We start from the raw sequence: 24,545 nt of genomic DNA on the forward strand, positions 1-24,545 counted from the left end.
TCTTCATTTATCATTGATCCTTGTTCATTCTTCATCATTCATTCTTCATTGAACATTGATCTTTGTTCATTCTTCATCGTTAATTCTTCATTGATCATTGATCCTTGTTCATTCTTCATCGTTCATTGTTCATTTATCATTGATTCTTGTTCATTCTTCATCGTTCATTGTTCATTTATCATTGATCCTTGTTCATTCTTCATCGTTCATTTTTCATTGATCATTGATCCTTGTTCATTCTTCATCGTTCATTCTTCATTGATCATTGATCCTTGTTCATTCTTCATCGTTCATTCTTCATTGATCATTGATCCTTGTTCATTGTTCATTGTTCATTCCTCAATGATCATTGATCCTTGTTCATTCTTCATCGTTCATTCTTCATTGATCATTGATCCTATTTTATTCTTCATCATTCATTCTTTAATGATCATTGATCCTAGTTCATTCTTCATCGTTCATTCTTCATCGTTCATTGATCTTTGTTCATTCTTCATCGTTCATTCTTCATTGATCATTGATCCTTGTTCATTCTTCATTGATCATTGATCCTTGTTCATTCTTCATCGTTCATTCTTCATTCATCATTGATCCTTGTTCATTCTTCATCGTTCATTCTTCATTGATCATTGATCCTTGTTTATTCTTCATCGTTCATTCTTCATTGATTATTAATCCTTGTTCATTCTTCATCGTTCATTCTACATTTATCATTGATCCTTTTTCATTCTTCATCGTTCATTCTTCATTGATCATTGATCCTTGTTCATTCTTCATCGTTTATTCTTCATTTATCATTGATCCTTGTTCATTCTTCATTGATCATTGATCCTTGTTCATTCTTCATCGTTCATTCTTCATTGATCAATGATCCTTGTTCATTCTTCATCGTTCATTCTTCATTTATCATTGATTCTTGTTCATTCTTCATCGTTCATTGTTCATTTATCATTGATCATTGTTCATTCTTCATCGTTCATTCTTCATTGATCATTGATCCTTGTTCATTCTTCATCGTTCATTCTTCATTGATCATTGATTCTTGTTCATTCTTCATCGTTCATTCTTAATTGATCATTGATCCTTGTTCATTCTTCATCGTTCATTCTTCATTGATCATTGTTCCTTGTTCATTGTTCATCGTTCATTCCTCAATGATCATTGATCCTTGTTCATTCTTCATCGTTCATTCTTTATTGATCATTGATCCTTGTTCATTCTTCATCGTTCATTCTTCATTGATCATTGATCCTTGTTCATTCTTCATCGTTCATTCACCATTTATCATTGATCCTTGTTCATTCTTCATTGATCATTGATCCTTGTTCATTCTTCATCGTTCATTCTTCATGATCATTGATCCTTGTTCATTCTTCATTGATCATTGTTCCTTGATCATTGTTCATCGTTCATTCTTTATTTATCATTGATCTTTGTTTATTCTTCATCGTTCATTCTTCATTGATCATTATTCCTTGTTCATTCTTCATCGTTCATTCTTCATTGATCATTGATCCTTGTTCATTCTTCATCGTTCATTCTTCATTGACCATTGATCCGATTTCATTCTTCATCGTTCATTCTTCATTGATCATTGATCCTTGTTCATTGTTCATTGTTCATTCCTCAATGATCATTGATCCATGTTCATTCTTCATCGTTCATTCTTCATTGATCATTGATCCTATATTATTCTTCATCATTCATTCTTTAATGATCATTGATCCTAGTTCATTCTTCATCGTTCATTCTTCATCGTTCATTGATCCTTGTTCATTCTTCATCGTTCATTCTTTAATGATCATTGATCCTAGCTCATTCTTTATTGATCATTGATCCTTGTTCATTCTTCATCGTTCATTCTTCATTGATCATTGATCCTTGTTCATTCTTCATCGTTCATTCTTCATTTATCATTGATCCTTGTTCATTCTTCATCATTCATTCTTCATTGATCATTGATCTTTGTTCATTCTTCATCGTTAATTCTTCATTGATCATTGATCATTGTTCATTCTTCATTGTTCATTGTTCATTTATCATTGATTCTTGTTCATTCTTCATCGTTCATTGTTCATTTATCATTGATCATTGTTCATTCTTCATCGTTCATTCTTCATTGATCATTGATCCTTGTTCATTCTTCATCGTTCATTCTTCATTGATCATTGATTCTTGTTCATTCTTCATCGTTCATTCTTAATTGATCATTGATCCTTGTTCATTCTTCATCGTTCATTCTTCATTGATCATTGTTCCTTGTTCATTGTTCACCGTTCATTCCTCAATGATCATTGATCCTTGTTCATTCTTCATCGTTCATTCTTTATTGATCATTGATCCTTGTTCATTCTTCATCGTTCATTCTTCATTGATCATTGATCCTTGTTCATTCTTCATCGTTCATTCTTCATTTATCATTGATCCTTGTTCATTCTTCATCACTCATTCTTCATTGATCATTGATCTTTGTTCATTCTTCATCGTTCATTCTTTAATGATCATTGATCCTAGCTCATTCTTTATTGATCATTGATCCTTGTTTATTCTTCATCGTTCATTCTTCATTGATCATTTATCCTTGTTCATTCTTCATCGTTCATTCTTAATTTATCATTGATCCTTGTTCATTCTTCATCGTTCATTCTTCTTTAATTATTGATCCTTGTTCATTCTTCATCGTTCATTCTTCATTGATCATTGATCCTTGTTCATTCTTTATCTTTCATTCTTCATTGATCATTGTTCCTTATTTATTGTTCATCGTTCATTCCTCAATGATCATTGATCCTTGTTCATTCTTCATCGTTCATTCTTCATTGATCATTGATCCTTGTTCATTCTTCATCGTTCATTCTTTATTGATCATTGATCCTTGTTCATTCTTCATCGTTCATTCTTCATTGATCATTGATTCTTGTTCATTCTTCATCGTTCATTCTTCATTTATCATTGATCCTTGTTCATTCTTCATCATTCATTCTTCATTGATCATTGATCTTTGTTCATTCTTCATCGTTAATTCTTCATTGATCATTGATCCTTGTTCATTCTTCATCGTTCATTCTTCATTGATCATTGATCCTTGTTCATTCTTCATCGTTCATTCTTCATTGATCATTGATCCTTGTTCATTGTTCATGGTTCATTCCTCAATGATCATTGATCCTTGTTCATTCTTCATCGTTCATTCTTCATTGATCATTGATCCTTGTTCATTCTTCATCGTTCATTCTTCATTTATCATTGATCCTTGTTCATTCTTCATCATTCATTCTTCATTGATCATTGATCTTTGTTCATTCTTCATCGTTAATTCTTCATTGATCATTGATCATTGTTCATTCTTCATTGTTCATTGTTCATTTATCATTGATTCTTGTTCATTCTTCATCGTTCATTGTTCATTTATCATTGATCATTGTTCATTCTTCATCGTTCATTCTTCATTGATCATTGATCCTTGTTCATTCTTCATCGTTCATTCTTCATTGATCATTGATTCTTGTTCATTCTTCATCGTTCATTCTTGATTGATCATTGATCCTTGTTCATTCTTCATCGTTCATTCTTCATTGATCATTGTTCCTTGTTCATTGTTCATCGTTCATTCCTCAATGATCATTGATCCTTGTTCATTCTTCATCGTTCATTCTTTATTGATCATTGATCCTTGTTCATTCTTCATCGTTCATTCTTCATTGATCATTGATCCTTGTTCATTCTTCATCGTTCATTCTTCATTTATCATTGATCCTTGTTCATTCTTCATCACTCATTCTTCATTGATCATTGATCTTTGTTCATTCTTCATCGTTCATTCTTTAATGATCATTGATCCTAGCTCATTCTTTATTGATCATTGATCCTTGTTTATTCTTCATCGTTCATTCTTCATTGATCATTTATCCTTGTTCATTCTTCATCGTTCATTCTTAATTTATCATTGATCCTTGTTCATTCTTCATCGTTCATTCTTCTTTAATTATTGATCCTTGTTCATTCTTCATCGTTCATTCTTCATTGATCATTGATCCTTGTTCATTCTTTATCTTTCATTCTTCATTGATCATTGTTCCTTATTTATTGTTCATCGTTCATTCCTCAATGATCATTGATCCTTGTTCATTCTTCATCGTTCATTCTTCATTGATCATTGATCCTTGTTCATTCTTCATCGTTCATTCTTTATTGATCATTGATCCTTGTTCATTCTTCATCGTTCATTCTTCATTGATCATTGATTCTTGTTCATTCTTCATCGTTCATTCTTCATTTATCATTGATCCTTGTTCATTCTTCATCATTCATTCTTCATTGATCATTGATCTTTGTTCATTCTTCATCGTTAATTCTTCATTGATCATTGATCCTTGTTCATTCTTCATCGTTCATTCTTCATTGATCATTGATCCTTGTTCATTCTTCATCGTTCATTCTTCATTGATCATTGATCCTTGTTCATTGTTCATTGTTCATTCCTCAATGATCATTGATCCTTGTTCATTCTTCATCGTTCATTCTTCATTGATCATTGATCCTTATTCATTCTTCATCGTTCATTCTTCATTTATCATTGATCCTTGTTCATTCTTCATCGTTCATTCTTCATGGTTCATTCTTCATTGATCATTGATCTTTGTTCATTCTTCATCGTTCATTCTTCATTGATCATTGATCCTTGTTTATTCTTCATCGTTCATTCTTCATTGATCATTAATCCTTGTTCATTCTTCATCGTTCATTCTAAATTTATCATTGATCCTTTTTCATTCTTCATGTTCATTCTTCATTGATCATTGATCCTTGTTCATTCTTCATCGTTCATTCTTCATTTATCATTGATCCTTGTTCATTCTTCATTGATCATTGATCCTTGTTCATTCTTCATCGTTCATTCTTCATTGATCATTGATCCTTGTTCATTCTTCATCGTTCATTCTTTATTGATCATTGTTCCTTGTTCATTGTTCATCGTTCATTCCTCAATGATCATTGATACTTGTTCATACTTCATCGTTCATTCTTTATTTATCATTGATCCTTGTTTATTCTTCATCGTTCATTGTTCATTGATCATTATTCCTTGTTCATTCTTCATCGTTCATTCTTCATTGATCATTGATCCTTGTTCATTCTTCATCGTTCATTCTTCATTGACCATTGATCCGATTTCATTCTTCATCGTTCATTCTTCATTGATCATTGATCCTTGTTCATTGTTCATTGTTCATTCCTCAATGATCATTGATCCTTGTTCATTCTTCATCGTTCATGCTTCAATTATCATTGATCCTATTTTATTCTTCATCATTCATTCTTTAATGATCATTGATCCTAGTTCATTCTTCATCGTTCATTCTTCGTCGTTCATTGATCCTTGTTCATTTTTCATCGTTCATTCTTTAATGATCATTGATCCTAGGTCATTCTTTATTGATCATTGATCCTTGTTCATTCTTCATCGTTCATTCTTCATTGATCATTGATCCTTGTTCATTCTTCATCGTTCATTCTTCATTTATCATTGATCCTTGTTCATTCTTCATCGTTCATTCTTCTTTAATCATTGATCCTTGTTCATTCTTCATCGTTCATTCTTCATTGATCATTGATCCTTGTTCATTCTTCATCTTTCATTCTTCATTGATCATTGTTCCTTGTTCATTGTTCATCGTTCATTCCTGAATGATCATTGATCCTTGTTCATTCTTCATTTATGATTGATCCTTGTTCATTCTTCATCATTCATTCTTCATTGATCATTGATCTTTGTTCATTCTTCATCGTTAATTCTTCATTGATCATTGATCCTTGTTCATTCTTCATTGTTCATTGTTCATTTATCATTGATTCTTGTTCATTCTTCATCGTTCATTGTTCATTTATCATTGATCCTTGTTTATTCTTCATCGTTCATTCTTCATTGATCATTGATCCTTGTTCATTCTTCATCGTTCATTCTTCATTGATCATTGATCCTTGTTCATTCTTCATCGTTCATTCTTCATTGATCATTGATCCTTGTTCATTGTTCATTGTTCATTCCTCAATGATCATTGATCCTTGTTCATTCTTCATCGTTCATTCTTCATTGATCATTGATCCTATTTTATTCTTCATCATTCATTCTTTAATGATCATTGATCCTAGTTCATTCTTCATCGTTCATTCTTCATCGTTCATTGATCCTTGTTCATTCTTCATCGTTCATTCTTCATTGATCATTGATCCTTGTTCATTCTTCATTAATCATTGATCCTTGTTCATTCTTCATCGTTCATTCTTCATTCATCATTGATCCTTGTTCATTCTTCATCGTTCATTCTTCATTGATCATTGATTCTTGTTCATTCTTCATCGTTCATTCTTAATTGATCATTGATCCTTGTTCATTCTTCATCGTTCATTCTTCATTGATCATTGTTCCTTGTTCATTGTTCATCGTTCATTCCTCAATGATCATTGATCCTTGTTCATTCTTCATCGTTCATTCTTTATTGATCATTGATCCTTGTTCATTCTTCATCGTTCATTCTTCATTGATCATTGATCCTTGTTCATTCTTCATCGTTCATTCTTCATTTATCATTGATCCTTGTTCATTCTTCATCATTCATTCTTCATTGATCATTGATCTTTGTTCATTCTTCATCGTTCATTCTTTAATGATCATTGATCCTAGCTCATTCTTTATTGATCATTGATCCTTGTTTATTCTTCATCGTTCATTCTTCATTGATCATTTATCCTTGTTCATTCTTCATCGTTCATTCTTAATTTATCATTGATCCTTGTTCATTCTTCATCGTTCATTCTTCTTTAATTATTGATCCTTGTTCATTCTTCATCGTTCATTCTTCATTGATCATTGATCCTTGTTCATTCTTTATCTTTCATTCTTCATTGATCATTGTTCCTTATTCATTGTTCATCGTTCATTCCTCAATGATCATTGATCCTTGTTCATTCTTCATCGTTCATTCTTCATTGATCATTAATCCTTGTTCATTCTTCATCGTTCATTCTTTATTGATCATTGATCCTTGTTCATTCTTCATCGTTCATTCTTCATTGATCATTGATTCTTGTTCATTCTTCATCGTTCATTCTTCATTTATCATTGATCCTTGTTCATTCTTCATCATTCATTCTTCATTGATCATTGATCTTTGTTCATTCTTCATCGTTCATTCTTCATTGATCATTGATCTTTGTTCATTCTTCATCTTTCATTCTTTAATGATCATTGATCCTAGCTCATTCTTTATTGATCATTTATCCTTGTTTATTCTTCATCGTTCATTCTTCATTGATCATTTATCCTTGTTCATTCTTCATCGTTCATTCTTAATTTATCATTGATCCTTGTTCATTCTTCATCGTTCATTCTTCTTTAATTATTGATCCTTGTTCATTCTTCATCGTTCATTCTTCATTGATCATTGATCCTTGTTCATTCTTCATCATTCATTCTTCATTGATCATTGATCTTTGTTCATTCTTCATCGTTAATTCTTCATTGATCATTGATCCTTGTTCATTCTTCATCGTTCATTCTTCATTGATCATTGATCCTTGTTCATTCTTCATCGTTCATTCTTCATTGATCATTGATCCTTGTTCATTCTTCATCGTTCATTCTTCATTGATCATTGATCCTTGTTCATTGTTCATTGTTCATTCCTCAATGATCATTGATGCTTGTTCATTCTTCATCGTTCATTCTTCATTGATCATTGATCCTATTTTATTCTTCATCATTCATTCTTTAATGATCATTGATCCTAGTTCATTCTTCATCGTTCATTCTTCATCGTTCATTGATCCTTGTTCATTCTTCATCGTTCATTCTTCATTGATCATTGATCCTTGTTCATTCTTCATTGTTCATTCTTCATTGATCATTGATCCTTATTCATTCTTCATCGTTCATTCTTCATTTATCATTGATCCTTGTTCATTCTTCATCGTTTATTCTTCATTTATCATTGATCCTTGTTCATTCTTCATTGATCATTGATCCTTGTTCATTCTTCATCGTTCATTCTTCATTGATCAATGATCCTTGTTCATTCTTCATCGTTCATTCTTCATTTATCATTGTTTCTTGTTCATTCTTCATCGTTCATTGTTCATTTATCATTGATCGTTGTTCATTCTTCATCGTTCATTCTTCATTGATCATTGATCCTTGTTCATTCTTCATCGTTCATTCTTAATTGATCATTGATCCTTGTTCATTCTTCATCGTTCATTCTTCATTGACCATTGATCCGATTTCATTCTTCATCGTTCATTCTTCATTGATCATTGATCCTTGTTCATTGTTCATTGTTCATTCCTCAATGATCATTGATCCATGTTCATTCTTCATCGTTCATTCTTCATTGATCATTGATCCTATATTATTCTTCATCATTCATTCTTTAATGATCATTGATCCTAGTTCATTCTTCATCGTTCATTCTTCATCGTTCATTGATCCTTGTTCATTCTTCATCGTTCATTCTTTAATGATCATTGATCCTAGCTCATTCTTTATTGATCATTGATCCTTGTTCATTCTTCATCGTTCATTCTTCATTGATCATTGATCCTTGTTCATTCTTCATCGTTCATTCTTCATTTATCATTGATCCTTGTTCATTCTTCATCATTCATTCTTCATTGATCATTGATCTTTGTTCATTCTTCATCGTTAATTCTTCATTGATCATTGATCGTTGTTCATTCTTCATTGTTCATTGTTCATTTATCATTGATTCTTGTTCATTCTTCATCGTTCATTGTTCATTTATCATTGATCATTGTTCATTCTTCATCGTTCATTCTTCATTGATCATTGATCCTTGTTCATTCTTCATCGTTCATTCTTCATTGATCATTGATTCTTGTTCATTCTTCATCGTTCATTCTTAATTGATCATTGATCCTTGTTCATTCTTCATCGTTCATTCTTCATTGATCATTGTTCCTTGTTCATTGTTCATCGTTCATTCCTCAATGATCATTGATCCTTGTTCATTCTTCATCGTTCATTCTTTATTGATCATTGATCCTTGTTCATTCTTCATCGTTCATTCTTCATTGATCATTGATCCTTGTTCATTCTTCATCGTTCATTCTTCATTTATCATTGATCCTTGTTCATTCTTCATCATTCATTCTTCATTGATCATTGATCTTTGTTCATTCTTCATCGTTCATTCTTTAATGATCATTGATCCTAGCTCATTCTTTATTGATCATTGATCCTTGTTCATTCTTCATCGTTCATTCTTCATTGATCATTGATCCTTGTTCATTCTTCATCGTTCATTCTTCATTTATCATTGATCCTTGTTCATTCTTCATCATTCATTCTTCATTGATCATTGATCTTTGTTCATTCTTCATCGTTAATTCTTCATTGATCATTGATCATTGTTCATTCTTCATTGTTCATTGTTCATTTATCATTGATTCTTGTTCATTCTTCATCGTTCATTGTTCATTTATCATTGATCATTGTTCATTCTTCATCGTTCATTCTTCATTGATCATTGATCCTTGTTCATTCTTCATCGTTCATTCTTCATTGATCATTGATTCTTGTTCATTCTTCATCGTTCATTCTGAATTGATCATTGATCCTTGTTCATTCTTCATCGTTCATTCTTCATTGATCATTGTTCCTTGTTCATTGTTCATCGTTCATTCCTCAATGATCATTGATCCTTGTTCATTCTTCATCGTTCATTCTTTATTGATCATTGATCCTTGTTCATTCTTCATCGTTCATTCTTCATTGATCATTGATCCTTGTTCATTCTTCATCGTTCATTCTTCATTTATCATTGATCCTTGTTCATTCTTCATCATTCATTCTTCATTGATCATTGATCTTTGTTCATTCTTCATCGTTCATTCTTTAATGATCATTGATCCTAGCTCATTCTTTATTGATCATTGATCCTTGTTTATTCTTCATCGTTCATTCTTCATTGATCATTTATCCTTGTTCATTCTTCATCGTTCATTCTTAATTTATCATTGATCCTTGTTCATTCTTCATCGTTCATTCTTCTTTAATTATTGATCCTTGTTCATTCTTCATCGTTCATTCTTCATTGATCATTGATCCTTGTTCATTCTTTATCTTTCATTCTTCATTGATCATTGTTCCTTATTCATTGTTCATCGTTCATTCCTCAATGATCATTGATCCTTGTTCATTCTTCATCGTTCATTCTTCATTGATCATTAATCCTTGTTCATTCTTCATCGTTCATTCTTTATTGATCATTGATCCTTGTTCATTCTTCATCGTTCATTCTTCATTGATCATTGATTCTTGTTCATTCTTCATCGTTCATTCTTCATTTATCATTGATCCTTGTTCATTCTTCATCATTCATTCTTCATTGATCATTGATCTTTGTTCATTCTTCATCGTTCATTCTTCATTGATCATTGATCTTTGTTCATTCTTCATCTTTCATTCTTTAATGATTATTGATCCTAGCTCATTCTTTATTGATCATTTATCCTTGTTTATTCTTCATCGTTCATTCTTCATTGATCATTTATCCTTGTTCATTCTTCATCGTTCATTCTTAATTTATCATTGATCCTTGTTCATTCTTAATCGTTCATTCTTCTTTAATTATTGATCCTTGTTCATTCTTTATCGTTCATTCTTCATTGATCATTGATCCTTGTTCATTCTTCATCGTTCATTCTTTATTTATCATTGATCCTTGTTTATTCTTCATCGTTCATTGTTCATTGATCATTATTCCTTGTTCATTCTTCATCGTTCATTCTTCATTGATCATTGATCCTTGTTCATTCTTCATCGTTCATTCTTCATTGACCATTGATCCGATTTCATTCTTCATCGTTCATTCTTCATTGATCATTGATCCTTGTTCATTGTTCATTGTTCATTCCTCAATGATCATTGATCCTTGTTCATTCTTCATCGTTCATGCTTCAATTATCATTGATCCTATTTTATTCTTCATCATTCATTCTTTAATGATCATTGATCCTAGTTCATTCTTCATCGTTCATTCTTCATCGTTCATTGATCCTTGTTCATTTTTCATCGTTCATTCTTTAATGATCATTGATCCTAGGTCATTCTTTATTGATCATTGATCCTTGTTCATTCTTCATCGTTCATTCTTCATTGATCATTGATCCTTGTTCATTCTTCATCGTTCATTCTTCATTTATCATTGATCCTTGTTCATTCTTCATCGTTGATTCTTCATTGATCATTGATCCTTGTTCATTCTTCATCTTTCATTCTTCATTGATCATTGTTCCTTGTTCATTGTTCATCGTCCATTCCTCAATGATCATTGATCCTTGTTCATTCTTCATCGTTCATTCTTTATTGATCATTGATCCTTGTTCATTCTTCATTGATCATTGATCCTTGTTCATTTTTCATCGTTCATTCTTCATTTATCATTGATCCTTGTTCATTCTTCATCATTCATTCTTCATTGATCATTGATCTTTGTTCATTCTTCATCGTTAATTCTTCATTGATCATTGATCCTTGTTCATTCTTCATTGTTCATTGTTCATTTATCATTGATTCTTGTTCATTCTTCATCGTTCATTGTTCATTTATCATTGATCCTTGTTCATTGTTCATTGTTCATTCCTCAATGATCATTGATCCTTGTTCATTCTTCATCGTTCATTCTTCATTGATCATTGATCCTATTTTATTCTTCATCATTCATTCTTTAATGATCATTGATCCTAGTTCATTCTTCATCGTTCATTCTTCATCGTTCATTGATCCTTGTTCATTCTTCATCGTTCATTCTTCATTGATCATTGATCCTTGTTCATTCTTCATTGTTCATTCTTCATTGATCATTGATCCTTATTCATTCTTCATCGTTCATTCTTCATTTATCATTGATCCTTGTTCATTCTTCATCGTTCATTCTTCATGGTTCATTCTTCATTGATCATTGATCTTTGTTCATTCTTCATCGTTCATTCTTCATTGATCATTGATCCTTGTTTATTCTTCATCGTTCATTCTTCATTGATCATTGATCCTTGTTCATTCTTCATCGTTCATTCTACATTTATCATTGATCCTTTTTCAATCTTCATCGTTCATTCTTTATTGATCATTGATCCTTGTTCATTCTTCATCGTTCATTCTTCATTTATCATTGATCCTTGTTCATTCTTCATTGATCATTGATCCTTGTTCATTCTTCATCGTTCATTCTTCATGATCATTGATCCTTGTTCATTCTTCATCGTTCATTCTTCATTGATCATTGTTCCTTGATCATTGTTCATCGTTCATTCCTCAATGATCATTGATCCTTGTTCATTCTTCATCGTTCATTCTTTATTTATCATTGATCCTTGTTTATTCTTCATCGTTCATTCTTCATTGATCATTATTCCTTGTTCATTCTTCATCGTTCATTCTTCATTGATCATTGATCCTTGTTCATTCTTCATCGTTCATTCTTCATTGACCATTGATCCGATTTCATTCTTCATCGTTCATTCTTCATTGATCATTGATCCTTGTTCATTGTTCATTGTTCATTCCTCAATGATCATTGATCCATGTTCATTCTTCATCGTTCATTCTTCATTGATCATTGATCCTATATTATTCTTCATCATTCATTCTTTAATGATCATTGATCCTAGTTCATTCTTCATCGTTCATTCTTCATCGTTCATTGATCCTTGTTCATTCTTCATCGTTCATTCTTTAATGATCATTGATCCTAGCTCATTCTTTATTGATCATTGATCCTTGTTCATTCTTCATCGTTCATTCTTCATTGATCATTGATCCTTGTTCATTCTTCATCGTTCATTCTTAATTTATCATTGATCCTTGTTCATTCTTCATCGTTCATTCTTCTTTAATTATTGATCCTTGTTCATTCTTTATCGTTCATTCTTCATTGATCATTGATCCTTGTTCATTCTTCATCATTCATTCTTCATTGATCATTGATCTTTGTTCATTCTTCATCGTTAATTCTTCATTGATCATTGATCCTTGTTCATTCTTCATCGTTCATTCTTCATTGATCATTGATCCTTGTTCATTCTTCATCGTTCATTCTTCATTGATCATTGATCCTTGTTCATTCTTCATCGTTCATTCTTCATTGATCATTGATCCTTGTTCATTGTTCATTGTTCATTCCTCAATGATCATTGATCCTTGTTCATTCTTCATCGTTCATTCTTCATTGATCATTGATCCTATTTTATTCTTCATCATTCATTCTTTAATGATCATTGATCCTAGTTCATTCTTCATCGTTCATTCTTCATCGTTCATTGATCCTTGTTCATTCTTCATCGTTCATTCTTCATTGATCATTGATCCTTGTTCATTCTTCATTGTTCATTCTTCATTGATCATTGATCCTTATTCATTCTTCATCGTTCATTCTTCATTTATCATTGATCCTTGTTCATTCTTCATCGTTCATTCTTCATGGTTCATTCTTCATTGATCATTGATCTTTGTTCATTCTTCATCGTTCATTCTTCATTGATCATTGATCCTTGTTTATTCTTCATCGTTCATTCTTCATTGATCATTGATCCTTGAACATTCTTCATCGTTCATTCTAAATTTATCATTGATCCTTTTTCATTCTTCATGTTCATTCTTCATTGATCATTGATCCTTGTTCATTCTTCATCGTTCATTCTTCATTTATCATTGATCCTTGTTCATTCTTCATTGATCATTGATCCTTGTTCGTTCTTCATCGTTCATTCTTAATTGATCATTGATCCTTGTTCATTCTTCATCGTTCATTCTTCATTGATCATTGTTCCTTGTTCATTGTTCATCGTTCATTCCTCAATGATCATTGATACTTGTTCATTCTTCATCGTTCATTCTTTATTTATCATTGATCCTTGTTTATTCTTCATCGTTCATTGTTCATTGATCATTATTCCTTGTTCATTCTTCATCGTTCATTCTTCATTGATCATTGATCCTTGTTCATTCTTCATCGTTCATTCTTCATTGACCATTGATCCGATTTCATTCTTCATCGTTCATTCTTCATTGATCATTGATCCTTGTTCATTGTTCATTGTTCATTCCTCAATGATCATTGATCCTTGTTCATTCTTCATCGTTCATGCTTCAATTATCATTGATCCTATTTTATTCTTCATCATTCATTCTTTAATGATCATTGATCCTAGTTCATTCTTCATCGTTCATTCTTCATCGTTCATTGATCCTTGTTCATTTTTCATCGTTCATTCTTTAATGATCATTGATCCTAGGTCATTCTTTATTGATCATTGATCCTTGTTCATTCTTCATCGTTCATTCTTCATTGATCATTGATCCTTGTTCATTCTTCATCGTTCATTCTTCATTTATCATTGATCCTTGTTCATTCTTCATCGTTCATTCTTCTTTAATCATTGATCCTTGTTCATTCTTCATCGTTCATTCTTCATTGATCATTGATCCTTGTTCATTCTTCATCTTTCATTCTTCATTGATCATTGTTCCTTGTTCATTGTTCATCGTCCATTCCTCAATGATCATTGATCCTTGTTCATTCTTCATCGTTCATTCTTTATTGATCATTGATCCTTGTTCATTCTTCATTGATCATTGATCCTTGTTCATTTTTCATCGTTCATTCTTCATTTATCATTGATCCTTGTTCATTCTTCATCATTCATTCTTCATTGATCATTGATCTTTGTTCATTCTTCATCGTTAATTCTTCATTGATCATTGATCCTTGTTCATTCTTCATTGTTCATTGTTCATTTATCATTGATTCTTGTTCATTCTTCATCGTTCATTGTTCATTTATCATTGATCCTTGTTCATTGTTCATTGTTCATTCCTCAATGATCATTGATCCTTGTTCATTCTTCATCGTTCATTCTTCATTGATCATTGATCCTATTTTATTCTTCATCATTCATTCTTTAATGATCATTGATCCTAGTTCATTCTTCATCGTTCATTCTTCATCGTTCATTGATCCTTGTTCATTCTTCATCGTTCATTCTTCATTGATCATTGATCCTTGTTCATTCTTCATTGTTCATTCTTCATTGATCATTGATCCTTATTCATTCTTCATCGTTCATTCTTCATTTATCATTGATCCTTGTTCATTCTTCATCGTTCATTCTTCATGGTTCATTCTTCATTGATCATTGATCTTTGTTCATTCTTCATCGTTCATTCTTCATTGATCATTGATCCTTGTTTATTCTTCATCGTTCATTCTTCATTGATCATTGATCCTTGTTCATTCTTCATCGTTCATTCTACATTTATCATTGATCCTTTTTCATTCTTCATCGTTCATTCTTTATTGATCATTGATCCTTGTTCATTCTTCATCGTTCATTCTTCATTTATCATTGATCCTTGTTCATTCTTCATTGATCATTGATCCTTGTTCATTCTTCATCGTTCATTCTTCATGATCATTGATCCTTGTTCATTCTTCATCGTTCATTCTTCATTGATCATTGTTCCTTGATCATTGTTCATCGTTCATTCCTCAATGATCATTGATCCTTGTTCATTCTTCATCGTTCATTCTTTATTTATCATTGATCCTTGTTTATTCTTCATCGTTCATTCTTCATTGATCATTATTCCTTGTTCATTCTTCATCGTTCATTCTTCATTGATCATTGATCCTTGTTCATTCTTCATCGTTCATTCTTCATTGACCATTGATCCGATTTCATTCTTCATCGTTCATTCTTCATTGATCATTGATCCTTGTTCATTGTTCATTGTTCATTCCTCAATGATCATTGATCCATGTTCATTCTTCATCGTTCATTCTTCATTGATCATTGATCCTATATTATTCTTCATCATTCATTCTTTAATGATCATTGATCCTAGTTCATTCTTCATCGTTCATTCTTCATCGTTCATTGATCCTTGTTCATTCTTCATCGTTCATTCTTTAATGATCATTGATCCTAGCTCATTCTTTATTGATCATTGATCCTTGTTCATTCTTCATCGTTCATTCTTCATTGATCATTGATCCTTGTTCATTCTTCATCGTTCATTCTTCATTTATCATTGATCCTTGTTCATTCTTCATCGTTCATTCTTCTTTAATCATTGATCCTTGTTCATTCTTCATCGTTCATTCTTCATTGATCATTGATCCTTGTTCTTTCTTTATCGTTCATTCTTCATTGATCATTGTTCCTTGTTCATTGTTCATCGTTCATTCCTCAATGATCATTGATCCTTGTTCATTCTTCATCGTTCATTCTTCATTGATCATTGATCCTTGTTCATTCTTCATCGTTCATTCTTTATTGATCATTGATCCTTTTTCATTCTTCATCGTTCATTCTTAGTTGATCATTGATCCTTGTTCATTCTTCATCGTTCATTCTTCATTTATCATTGATCCTTGTTCATTCTTCATCATTCATTTTTCATTGATCATTGATCTTTGTTCATTCTTCATCGTTAATTCTTCATTGATCATTGATCCTTGTTCATTCTTCATTGTTCATTGTTCATTTATCATTGATTCTTGTTCATTCTTCATCGTTCATTGTTCATTTATCATTGATCCTTGTTCATTCTTCATCGTTCATTCTTCATTGATCATTGATCCTTGTTCATTCTTCATCGTTCATTCTTCATTGATCATTGATCCTTGTTTATTCTTCATCGTTCATTCTTCATTGATCATTGATCCTTGTTCATTCTTCATCGTTCATTCTACATTTATCATTGATCCTTTTTCATTCTTCATCGTTCATTCTTTATTGATCATTGATCCTTGTTCATTCTTCATCGTTCATTCTTCATTTATCATTGATCCTTGTTCATTCTTCATTGATCATTGATCCTTGTTCATTCTTCATCGTTCATTCTTCATGATCATTGATCCTTGTTCATTCTTCATCGTTCATTCTTCATTGATCATTGTTCCTTGATCATTGTTCATCGTTCATTCCTCAATGATCATTGATCCTTGTTCATTCTTCATCGTTCATTCTTTATTTATCATTGATCCTTGTTTATTCTTCATCGTTCATTCTTCATTGATCATTGTTCATTCTTCATCGTTCATTCTTCATTGACCATTGATCCGATTTCATTCTTCATCATTCATTCTTCATTGATTATTGATCCTTGTTCATTGTTCATTGTTCATTCCTCAATGATCATTGATCCATGTTCATTCTTCATCGTTCATTCTTCATTGATCATTGATCCTATATTATTCTTTACCATTCATTCTTTAATGATCATTGATCCTAGTTCATTCTTCATCGTTCATTCTTCATCGTTCATTGATCCATGTTCATTCTTCATCGTTCATTCTTTAATGATCATTGATCCTAGCTCATTCTTTCTTGATCATTGATCCTTGTTCATTCTTCATCGTTCATTCTTCATTGATCATTGATCCTTGTTCATTCTTCATCGTTCATTCTTCATTTATCATTGATCCTTGTTCATTCTTCATCGTTCATTCTTCTTTAATCATTGATCCTTGTTCATTCTTCATCGTTCATTCTTCGATGATCATTGATCCTTGTTCTTTCTTTATCGTTCATTCTTCATTGATCATTGTTCCTTGTTCATTGTTCATCGTTCATTCCTCAATGATCATTGATCCTTGTTCATTCTTCATCGTTCATTCTTCATTGATCATTGATCCTTGTTCATTCTTCATCGTTCATTCTTTATTGATCATTGATCCTTTTTCATTCTTCATCCTTCATTCTTCATTGATCATTGATCCTTGTTCATTCTTCATCGTTCATTCTTCATTTATCATTGATCCTTGTTCATTCTTCATCATTCATTCTTCATTGATCATTGATCTTTGTTCATTCTTCATCGTTAATTCTTCATTGATCATTGATCCTTGTTCATTCTTCATTGTTCATTGTTCATTTATCATTGATTCTTGTTCATTCTTCATCGTTCATTGTTCATTTATCATTGATCCTTGTTCATTCTTCATCGTTCATTCTTCATTGATCATTGATCCTTGTTCATTCTTCATCGTTCATTCTTCATTCATCATTGATCCTTGTTCATTCTTCATCGTTCATTCTTCATTGATCATTGATCCTTGTTCATTGTTCATTGTTCATTCCTCAATGATCATTGATCCTTGTTCATTCTTCGTCGTTCATTCTTCATTGATCATTGATCATATTTTATTCTTCATGATTCATTCTTTAATGATCATTGATCCTAGTTCATTCTTCATTGTTCATTCTTCATCGTTCATTGATCCTTGTTCATTCTTCATCGTTCATTCTTCATTGATCATTGATCCTTGTTCATTCTTCATTGATCATTGATCCTTGTTCATTCTTCATCGTTCATTCTTCATTGATCATTGATCCTTGTTCATTCTTCATCGTTCATTCTTCATTGATCATTGATCCTTGTTCATTCTTCATCGTTTATTCTACATTTATCATTGATCCTTTTTTATTCTTCATCGTTCATTCTTCATTGATCATTGATCCTTGTTCATTCTTCATCGTTCTTTCTTCATTTATCATTGATCCTTGTTCATTCTTCATTGATCATTGATCCTTGTTCATTCTTCATCGTTCATTCTTCATTGATCATTGATCCTTGTTCATTCTTCATCGTTCATTCTTCATTGATCATTGTTCCTTTTTCATTGTTCATCGTTCATTCCTCAATGATCATTGATCCTTGTTCATTCTTCATCGTTCATTCTTTATTTATCATTGATCCTTGTTTATTCTTCATCGTTCATTCTTCATTGATCATTATTCCTTGTTCATTCTTCATAGTTCATTCTTCATTGATCATTGATCCTTGTTCATTCTTCATCGTTCATTCTTCATTGATCATTGATCCTTGTTTATTCTTCATCGTTCATTCTTCATTGATCATTGATCCTTGTTCATTCTTCATCGTTCATTCTACATTTATCATTGATCCTTTTTCATTCTTCATCGTTCATTCTTCATTGATCATTGATCCTTGTTCATTCTTCATCGTTCATTCTTCATTTATCATTGATCCTTGTTCATTCTTCATTGATCATTGATCCTTTTTCATTCTTCATCGTTCATTCTTCATGATCATTGATCCTTGTTCATTCTTCATCGTTCATTCTTCATTGACCATTGATCCGATTTCATTCTTCATCGTTCATTCTTCATTGATCATTGATCCTTGTTCATTGTTCATTGTTCATTCCTCAATGATCATTGATCCTTGTTCATTCTTCATCGTTCATTCTTCAATTATCATTGATCCTATTTTATTCTTCATCATTCATTCTTTAATGATCATTGATCCTAGTTCATTCTTCATCGTTCATTGATCCTTGTTCATTCTTCATCGTTCATTCTTTAATTATCATTGATCCTAGCTCATTCTTTATTGATCATTGATCCTTGTTCATTCTTCATCGTTCATTCTTCATTTATCATTGATCCTCTTTCATTCTTCATCGTTCATTCTTCATTTATCATTGATCCATGTTCATTCTTCATCGTTCATTCTTCTTTAATCATTGATCCTTGTTCATTCTTCATCGTTCATTCTTCATTGATCATTGATCCTTGTTCATTCTTCATCGTTCATTCTTAATTGATCATTGTTCCTTGTTCATTGTTCATCGTTCATTCCTCAATGATCATTGATCCTTGTTCATTCTTCATCGTTCATTCTTCATTGATCATTGATCCTTGTTCATTCTTCATCGTTCATTCTTCATTGATCATTGATCCTTGTTCATTCTTCATCGTTCATTCTTCATTTATCATTGATCCTTGTTCATTCTTCATCATTCATTCTTCATTGATCATTGATCTTTGTTCATTCTTCATCGTTAATTCTTCATTGATCATTGATCCTTGTTCATTCTTCATTGTTCATTGTTCATTTATCATTGATTCTTGTTCATTCTTCATCGTTCATTGTTCATTTATCATTGATCATTGTTCATTCTTCATCGTTCATTCTTCATTGATCATTGATCCTTGTTCATTCTTCATCGTTCATTCTTCATTGATCATTGATCCTTGTTCATTCTTCATCGTTCATTCTTAATTGATCATTGATCCTTATTCATTCTTCATCGTTCATTCTTCATTGATCATTGTTCCTTGTTCATTGTTCATCGTTCATTCCTCAATGATCATTGATCCTTGTTCATTCTTCATCGTTCATTCTTTATTGATCATTGATCCTTGTTCATTCTTCATCGTTCATTCTTCATTGATCATTGATCCTTGTTCATTCTTCATCGTTCATTCTTCATTTATCATTGATCCTTGTTCATTCTTCATCATTCATTCTTCATTGATCATTGATCTTTGTTCATTCTTCATCGTTCATTCTTTAATGATCATTGATCCTAACTCATTCTTTATTGATCATTGATCCTTGTTTATTCTTCATCGTTCATTCTTCATTGATCATTTATCCTTGTTCATTCTTCATCGTTCATTCTTAATTTATCATTGATCCTTGTTCATTCTTCATCGTTCATTCTTCTTTAATCATTGATCCTTGTTCATTCTTCATCGTTCATTCTTCATTGATCATTGATCCTTGTTCATTCTTTATCTTTCATTCTTCATTGATCATTGTTCCTTGTTCATTGTTCATCGTTCATTCCTCAATGATCATTGATCCTAGTTCATTCTTCATCGTTCATTCTTCATTGATCATTGATCCTTGTTCATTCTTCATCGTTCATTCTTTATTGATCATTGATCCTTGTTCATTCTTCATCGTTCATTCTTCATTGATCATTGATTCTTGTTCATTCTTCATCGTTCATTCTTCATTTATCATTGATCCTTGTTCATTCTTCATCATTCATTCTTCATTGATCATTGATCTTTGTTCATTCTTCATCGTTAATTCTTCATTGATCATTGATCCTTGTTCATTCTTCATCGTTCATTCTTCATTGATCATTGATCCTTGTTCATTCTTCATCGTTCATTCTTCATTGATCATTGATCCTTCTTCATTGTTCATTGTTCATTCCTCAATGATCATTGATCCTTGTTCATTCTTCATCGTTCATTCTTCATTGATCATTGATCCTATTTTATTCTTCATCATTCATTCTTTAATGATCATTGATCCTAGTTCATTCTTCATCGTTCATTCTTCATTGATCATTGATCCTTGTTCATTCTTCATCGTTCATTCTTCATTGATCATTGATTCTTGTTCATTCTTCATCGTTCATTCTTCATTTATCATTGATCCTTGTTCATTCTTCATCATTCATTCTTCATTGATCATTGATCTTTGTTCATTCTTCATCGTTAATTCTTCATTGATCATTGATCCTTGTTCATTCTTCATCGTTCATTCTTCATTGATCATTGATCCTTGTTCATTCTTCATCGTTCATTCTTCATTGATCATTGATCCTTCTTCATTGTTCATTGTTCATTCCTCATTGATCATTGATCCTTGTTCATTCTTCATCGTTCATTCTTCTTTAATCATTGATCCTTGTTCATTCTTCATCGTTCATTCTTCATTGATCCTTGTTCATTCTTTATCTTTCATTTTTCATTGATCATTGTTCCTTGTTCATTGTTCATCGTTCATTCCTCAATGATCATTGATCCTAGTTCATTCTTCATCGTTCATTCTTCATTGATCATTGATCCTTGTTCATTCTTCATCGTTCATTCTTTATTGATCATTGATCCTTGTTCATTCTTCATCGTTCATTCTTCATTGATCATTGATTCTTGTTCATTCTTCATCGTTCATTCTTCATTTATCATTGATCCTTGTTCATTCTTCATCATTCATTCTTCATTGATCATTGATCTTTGTTCATTCTTCATCGTTAATTCTTCATTGATCATTGATCCTTGTTCATTCTTCATCGTTCATTCTTCATTGATCATTGTTCCTTGTTCATTCTTCATCGTTCATTCTTCATTGATCATTGATCCTTGTTCATTGTTCATTGTTCATTCCTCAATGATCATTGATCCTTGTTCATTCTTCATCGTTCATTCTTCATTGATCATTGATCCTATTTTATTCTTCATCATTCATTCTTTAATGATCATTGATCCTAGTTCATTCTTCATCGTTCATTGATCCTTGTTCATTCTTCATCGTTCATTCTTCATTGATCATTGATCCTTGTTCATTCTTCATTGTTCATTCTTCATTGATCATTGATCCTTATTCATTCTTCATCGTTCATTCTTCATTTATCATTGATCCTTGTTCATTCTTCATCGTTCATTCTTCATGGTTCATTCTTCATTGATCATTGATCTTTGTTCATTCTTCTTCGTTCATTCTTCATTGATCATTGATCCTTGTTTATTCTTCATCGTTCATTCTTCATTGATCATTGATCCTTGTTCATTCTTCATCGTTCATTCTAAATTTATCATTGATCCTTTTTCATTCTTCATCGTTCATTCTTCATTGATCATTGATCCTTGTTCATTCTTCATCGTTCATTCTTCATTGATCATTGATCCTTGTTCATTCTTCATCGTTCATTCTTCATTGATCATTGTTCCTTGTTCATTGTTCATCGTTCATTCCTCAATGATCATTGATACTTGTTCATTCTTCATCGTTCATTCTTTATTTATCATTGATCCTTGTTCATTCTTCATCGTTCATTCTTCATTTATCATTGATCCTTGTTCATTCTTCATTGATCATTGATCCTTGTTCATTCTTCATCGTTCATTCTTCATTGATCATTGATCCTTGTTCATTCTTCATCGTTCATTCTTCATTGATCATTGATCCTTGTTCATTCTTCATCGTTCATTCTTCATTGATCATTGTTCCTTGTTCATTGTTCATCGTTCATTCCTCAATGATCATTGATACTTGTTCATTCTTCATCGTTCATTCTTTATTCATCATTGATCCTTGTTTATTCTTCATCGTTCATTGTTCATTGATCATTATTCCTTGTTCATTCTTCATCGTTCATTCTTCATTGATCATTGATCCTTGTTCATTCTTCATCGTTCATTCTTCATTGACCATTGATCCGATTTCATTCTTCATCGTTCATTCTTCATTGATCATTGATCCTTGTTCATTGTTCATTGTTCATTCCTTAATGATCATTGATCCTTGTTCATTCTTCATCGTTCATGCTTCAATTATCATTGATCCTATTTTATTCTTCATCATTCATTCTTTAATGATCATTGATCCTAGTTCATTCTTCATCGTTCATTCTTCATCGTTCATTGATCCTTGTTCATTTTTCATCGTTCATTCTTTAATGATGATTGATCCTAGGTCATTCTTTATTGATCATTGATCCTTGTTCATTCTTCATCGTTCATTCTTCATTGATCATTGATCCTTGTTCATTCTTCATCGTTCATTCTTCATTGATCATTGATCCTTGTTCATTCTTCATCGTTCATTCTTCATTGATCATTGATCCTTGTTCATTCTTCATCGTTCATTCTTCATTGATCATTGATCCTTGTTCATTCTTCATCGTTCATTCTTCATTGATCATTGTTCCTTGTTCATTATTCATCGTTCATTCCTCAATGATCATTGATACTTGTTCATTCTTCATCGTTCATTCTTCATCGTTCATTCTTTATTGATCATTGATCCTTGTTCATTCTTCATCGTTCATTCTTCATTGATCATTGATCCTTGTTCATTCTTCATCGTTCATTCTTCATTTATCATTGATCCTTGTTCATTCTTCATCATTCATTCTTCATTGATCATTGATCCTTGTTCATTCTTCATCGTTCATTCTTCTTTAATCATTGATCCTTGTTCATTCTTCATCGTTCATTCTTCATTGATCCTTGTTCATTCTTTATCTTTCATTTTTCATTGATCATTGTTCTTTGTTCATTGTTCATCGTTCATTCCTCAATGATCATTGATCCTAGTTCATTCTTCATCGTTCATTCTTCATTGATCATTGATCCTTGTTCATTCTTCATCGTTCATTCTTTATTGATCATTGATCCTTGTTCATTCTTCATCGTTCATTCTTCATTGATCATTGATTCTTGTTCATTCTTCATCGTTCATTCTTCATTTATCATTGATCCTTGTTCATTCTTCATCATTCATTCTTCATTGATCATTGATCTTTGTTCATTCTTCATCGTTAATTCTTCATTGATCATTGATCCTTGTTCATTCTTCATTGATCATTGATCCTTGTTCATTCTTCATCGTTCATTCTTCATTGATCATTGATCCTTGTTCATTGTTCATTGTTCATTCCTCAATGATCATTGATCCTAGTTCATTCTTCATCGTTCATTGATCCTTGTTCATTCTTCATCGTTCATTCTTCATTGATCATTGATCCTTGTTCATTCTTCATTGTTCATTCTTCATTGATCATTGATCCTTATTCATTCTTCATCGTTCATTCTTCATTTATCATTGATCCTTGTTCATTCTTCATCGTTCATTCTTCATGGTTCATTCTTCATTGATCATTGATCTTTGTTCATTCTTCTTCGTTCATTCT

This window comes from Amaranthus tricolor, chromosome 6 (assembly GCF_026212465.1).
Source record: "Amaranthus tricolor cultivar Red isolate AtriRed21 chromosome 6, ASM2621246v1, whole genome shotgun sequence".
In the NCBI taxonomy this organism is placed as follows: domain Eukaryota; kingdom Viridiplantae; phylum Streptophyta; class Magnoliopsida; order Caryophyllales; family Amaranthaceae; genus Amaranthus; species Amaranthus tricolor.